This window comes from Chiloscyllium plagiosum, chromosome 27 (genome assembly GCF_004010195.1).
Source record: "Chiloscyllium plagiosum isolate BGI_BamShark_2017 chromosome 27, ASM401019v2, whole genome shotgun sequence".
In the NCBI taxonomy this organism is placed as follows: domain Eukaryota; kingdom Metazoa; phylum Chordata; class Chondrichthyes; order Orectolobiformes; family Hemiscylliidae; genus Chiloscyllium; species Chiloscyllium plagiosum.
The window spans coordinates 23,242,843-23,249,248 of NC_057736.1; positions in this window are offsets into that span (position 1 = coordinate 23,242,843).

Genomic DNA, 6,406 nt, shown 5'->3' on the forward strand with positions numbered 1-6,406 from the left:
TGAAAAGTATATACCTACCAGGCAGGGAGGAAGTTGTTGAGAGAGGGAGCCGTAGATTACTAAAGAAGTTGAAGCTTTTGTCAAGAAGAAAAAGAAGGCTTATATGGGGATAAGGCACAAAGGCTCAGTTAAGGGGATTGAGAGTTATAAGTTAGCCAGAAAAGACCTAAAGAGAGGGCTAAGAAGAGCCAGGAGGGGCTATGAGAAGTTGTTGGAGGATATGATCAAGGAAAACCCTAAGGCCTTCTATAGGCATATCAGGAATAAAGGAATGACCAGAGTAAGATTAGGACCAATCAAAGATAGTAGTGGAAAGTTGTATGTGGATCTAGGGGAAGCGCTTAATGAATACTTTTTGTCAGTATTCATATTGGAAAAGGGCAATATTAGTGAGAATATGGAGATACAGGCTACCAGATTAAATGGGATTGCAGTTGACAACGAGGAGGTTTTAGCAATTTTGGAAGATCTTAAAATAGATAAGACCCCTGGGCCAGATGGGATTTATCTTTGGATTCTCTAGAAAGTCAGGGAGGAGATTGTAGAGCCTTTGGTTTTGATCTTTATGTCATCATTGTCGACAGGAGTAGTGCGAGAAGAGTGGAGAATAGCAAATGTTGTTCCTTTCTTTAAGAAGGGGAGTCGAGACAACCCTGGTAATTATAGGCCAGAGAGCCTTACTTCAGCTAAAGTGTTGGAAAAGGTTATAAGAGATAGGAGTTATAATCATCTAGAAAGGAATAATGTGATTAGAGATAGTCAACACGGTTTTGTGAAGGTTTTGCCTAACTAATCTTATAGTTTTCTTCAAGAAGGTGGCAAAATAGGTGGATGAAGGTAAAGCAGTTGATGTGGTGTATATGGACTTCAGTAAGGCCTGTGATAAGGTTCCACACGGTAGGCTACTGCACAGATTACGGAGTTTCAAGATTGAAGGTGGTTTAGCTAATTGGATCAGAAACTGGCTAGCTGAAAGAAGACAGAGGGTGGTGGTTGATGGCAAATGTTCATCCTGGAGCTCAGTTACCAGTATTGTGTTGCAAGGATCTGTTTTGGGGCCACTGCTGTTTGTCATTTTTATAAATGATCTGGATATAGGCATAGAAGGATGAGTTATTAAATTTGCTAGTAGCCTAAGGTAGTCAGAGTTGTAGATAGTGCCAGGGATGTTGTGGGTTACAGAGAGACATAGATAAAATGCAGAGCTGGGCTAAGAAGTGGCAAATGAAGTTTCATGTGGGGAAGTGTGAGGTAGTTCACTTCGGAATAAATAACAGGAATGCAGAGTACTGGGGTAATGGTAAAAGTCTTGGCAGTGTAGATGAACAGAGAGGCCCCGGTGTCCAGGTGCATAAATCCCTGAAAGCTGCTACCCAGGTTGATAGGGTTGTTAAGGCGGCATATAGTGTGTTGGCACTTATTGGTAGGGAGATTGAGTTACGGAGCCACGAGGTCATGCTTCAGCTGAACAAGACACTGGTAAGGCCACACCTAGAGTATTGTGTACAGTTCTGGTTACCGCATTATAGGAAGGATGTGGAAGCTTTGGAAAGGATTCAGAGGAGATTTACAAGTATGTTGCCTGGTTTGGAAGGAATACCTTTTCAGAAAAGGCTGAGCAATCTGAGTTTTTGTTGGAGAGAAGAAGGTTGAGAGGTGACTTAATTGAGATGTATAAGATAATCAGAGGGTTAAATAGAGTGGACAGTGAGAGCCTTTTTCCTCAGATGGTGAAGCCAAACACAAAGGGATTTGGCTTTTAATTGAGAGGTGATAGATTTAGGACAGATATCGGGGTAGTTTCTTTACGCAGAGAGCAGTGATGTCGTGGAACGGCCTGCCTGCAACAATAGTAAACTTGCCAACTTTAAGGACATTTAAATGGGCATTGGATAGACATATGGATAATAATGGAACAGTGTAGGTTAGATGGGGGTCAGGTTAATTTCACAGCTCGGCATAACATCGAGGGCCGAAGGGCCTGTACTGTGCTGTAACGTTCAATGTTCTATGTTCTATGAGAGTTGCAGTTTTCATCCAGGGATTGGATGGAATATGTTGTGGATGTAAATGTTCACTCATTGCTGGGGTAGTAACATTTGGCATGTCTCATCTGTATTCACAAGTCTTTGAATATTCTGATTCATTGCTGATAGCTAGCCAATTGTGCATTACACAGGTGTGCCTGATGTAATATGATCATAATACCTTAATGTAATGCTTTTGGTATTAGGACTTGTTTGGCCTTGAAAAAGACATGAAGAGGTATACTCAGCTCATCTTTACATGGTCAAAATGAATGAATGTTTTCCGCTGCATTCATAATTGCAACCTTGGCTCTTTTGCAATTCTTCTAGATGGTCATCCTCAGCTGTTACTGATTGCAATTGTTCACTCTGGGACACGCGCACTAAACTCATCGCCCTGTGGCCAATCACTTCAACTCCTCCTCCCACTCCACCAAGGACATTCAAGTTCTGGGCCTCCTCCACCGCCAAATCCTAGCCACCCGACACCTGGAGGAGGAATGCCTCATCTTCTGCCTTGGGACTCTCCAACCACACGGGATCAATGTCGATTTTACCAGTTTCCTCACCTCCCCTCCCCCCACCTTATCCCAGATCCAACCCTCTAACATGGCACCACCATCTTCAACCCCCCTCCCACCCCCACAATCCTGATGAAGAGCTTATGCTCAAAACATTGACTCCCTTGCTCCTTGGATGCTGCCTGATGGGCTGTGCTTTTCCAGTGCCACACTTTTTGACTTTCACAGGTTGTACCATGAAGAGCCAGTTACTGAGGGATAAGTCTTCCAAGATGCATCGTGGTACTAAATTGGCATTAGCTTCTGAGTGGATCTGTGCTACTAGGTTATATTGTCTTGACTTTTCAGAATGTATGTGACTGGTTGTAAAAAGTTCTCATTGCCTCAAACTGATAACATGCCATGTGTGACAATCAATATGGAAAACCTGGTCATCTTCTAAAATTTGCCTTTTGTTCACTTGCCTGAGCACTTGATCAATATGTTTCCATTTATGCACAGTTTTAAGACTCATCTTGCTGCTAGTTTTGTGTTGTTATCTTGTTGGTCACCTGTGTTCTGTTCTGGGTCTGGTTGACTTTTGGAACCATATTTCCTGCACTTGCATGCTCAATGTACTTTGATGCTACATGCTTTGCAGATGTGATAGAATACTGAACAGATTTGGAGTAGGTGCAAAGACCACATCTGTTACAGATCTTGTTGGTTGGTGAATTTTGCTGACCATAGCAATAATGTTGGCGATACCTAAAGCATGCATTATTATTGGCAATCACCGGCATCCATCTTCAAACAAGGCAACAATGACATTAGCTCAGTGGTTATCACTGCTGCCTCACAGTGCCAGGGACCTGGGTTTCATTCCAGCCTTGAGCGACTGTCTGTGTGGAGTATTCACATTCTCTCCGTGTCTGCATGGGTTTCCTCTGGATGCTCCAGCTTCCTCCCACAATCCAAAGATGTGTAGGTTAGGTAAATTGGCCAGGCTAAATTGCCCATAGTGTTCAGGGATATGTAGGTTAAATGCATTGGGCATGGGAAATGTAGAATAATAGGGTAGGGGAATGGGGTTGGATGGGATACTCTTTGGAGGATTGGTGTGGACCTGTTGGGCCAACTGGTCTGTTTCCACACTGTGGGGATTCTATGATTGCCCTGTTTCTTGCCAGAATATTCTTTCTGAATGTTTTAATTGATGTAGATTTAATTACTAAATCAATTAGGTACTCTGAGAATTCTTCTCCTGAGATATCACATTCAACCCTTTATTATGGCATCTTGCAACAAACTTGCCAAGAAACTCTTAGAATTTTGAGTCTGTTGATCTTGCAATTACAGCAAACTTTATTTTAACTGGCACCTTATGAACTGGCACTCTCGATAAGCTTGCAAAAATTATACACCTGAAATACCGGATATTTATTGTATTATCATGATTTCTACAAAGTCCGATTTGTCAGCTGAGGGTGTGAGTGAGAAGGCTCTCTGTCAGTAAGTTTTATTTAAGGCAAAGTTGCTTCTTTATTTAAGTGAATTATGCTGTAAATAAAGTTGAACTGTGATATGTATACCCCCTTGCATCACATTTCAATGACAATAGTATGTGTATTTACACGGATTATGTGGATCTCTTGATCAACCGGAATATTTGATCAACTGGTACATTCCCGGTCCGGTAAATGCCAGTTAGTTAAAAATTTGCTGTAATTCCTAATCGAGGCAGTCTTTGAGAATACTCCTACTCTTCTCTGGATCTTTTTGATCTTCCATAGAAAAACTGGATGCATTCATTCTGCAAAGCCCCTTCTTGTGGATAGAAAGTAAGAATTTCAGAAATTTCTTCTTGGGATAATATATAATCTGATCTGAAAAATAAAACAACAACTGTTGTTCGAATAGTTGTGGTTCTGTCAAGATATCATTCGCTGGCCAATGCATAAAGAGATGATTGACTTCCATTTCTCATTGAAAGTTTGCTGCTATTTTAACTGAAGTAGAATATAGGTCTTATTTGTTTGTTTCTTCTACTTGGTTTGTTTTGCTTTTTCCTCTTTTGCTTCTGTTTCATTTTATTTTTCATTGTTGGATCTCCTTTCATTGGGTTTTAATAATTTTGAGATGGTGTCTTTAAGAAATACAGGCCTGTATTATCATGTTTCTGCCACTCAATATGTTTGTACCAAATATGGCATCACATAGAATTCTCTCTGTTCTGGCGCTGATTTGGGTAGACAATTGGGCAATCTCAACAAACCCAATGAGGCTAAGGCTTTTGAGTTATATATTTTTTGGTGTTTTAAACACTAAGTTCATTCAGTGTTAAAGAGAAAAGCAGGCTGATAGTTTCTTTTTGAAATTAGAGATGGGATTTCTAACTTGTGAAACTTCAACTTTCAGCAGAAAGAAGATAAATTTGCCTCCTGGCTGTTTAATCTGGATATTCCTATTCACAGAAATTGGTGCTCTTAGTTTTCTCAATGTTTTGAAATTCAGCGCTGTTGGATTTTCCGTGAAAATCTTGGATACTTTCATAACTGGTCACTGTTGCTTACCACTGTGCTGCTATCGTGATCAAAGTTAAAAATCACACAACACCAGGTTATAGTCCAACAGGTTTAATTGGAAGCACACTAGCTTTCGGAGCAACGCTCCTTCACCTGATGAAGGAGCGTCGCTCTGAAAGCTAGTGTGCTTCCAATTAAACCTGTTGGACTATAACCTGGTGTTGTGTGATTTTTAACTTTGTACATCCCAGTCCAACACCGGCATCTCCAAATCATGGCGATCACGATCAACCACCATGTTGTGGATTCTTGCCTTCAGCAGCATATTTATACTGGATGAGCCCATCCTTATATCAACGCCTGCAACCATAAAACCTAGATATGAGTGACAGAGGGATTCAGAAACCTGACAACCAGAATGATGGTGGAATTATTACCAATGTTGCTGCTTAAAATTAATAATGCGAATAAAATACGCCTTGGAGATTGATGGAATACGCAGACAGAGCATTCTTTGGTCAGGATATTGTGACAAAGTACGCGGGCTTTTCTGCATCCCATGCACCCACCCCCAACCCCCACCCCAGCCCCAAAACACTACCACCATCAACATCCAAGAGGCTGGGAGCCATAGAAACCCATTTAATCAGGAAGAGTAGTTCGGGATGGAGATCTGTTGTCTTCCTTATTTATCCTGATTGGGTCCAAAGCAGGAGGGTTTCAACACAGATTCTCTTAATGGAGAACAAATTAAATACTTTAGCATTCTCTTAAAAAGGGCTTTATCCTACCATTTCTGGTATTTAACTGGCAATGTAGCAACCTGTCAGGTAAACCCTAGTGAGTATCCTACCGCCAGGTGTAGGATATGCACCCAAGGCATAGGCCACCTCTGGTAAAGACGGTGCTATCAGCTTGAAATATTAAAGTTAGACTCTGTCTGCTCTCTTGAATGAACACCCAAGATCTATCATTACAATGACATCATTACAAAGAAGTGTCAGTGTCCAGTCTCCTGACCAACATCTATTTCTCAATCAGCGACACAAAACAGATTCCATAGCCATTACCGCATTGCTTTTTGTGGGAGCTTGCTGTGCACAAATCCACAAATTGGCTGCTGCTTTTTCAACTTTCTTTTATTCACTCACAGGATGTGAGCATCATTGGCTGGACCAGCATTTATTGCCCATCCTTAATTGATAGAGAGCAGTTAAGAGTCAACCACATTGCTGTGTTTCTGGAGTCACATGTAGACCAGACTGGGTAAGGATGGCAGTTTCCTTCTCAAAGGGCATCAGTGAACAATTTGGGTTTTTCCTAATGATCAGCAATGGTTTTGTGGTCATCATTA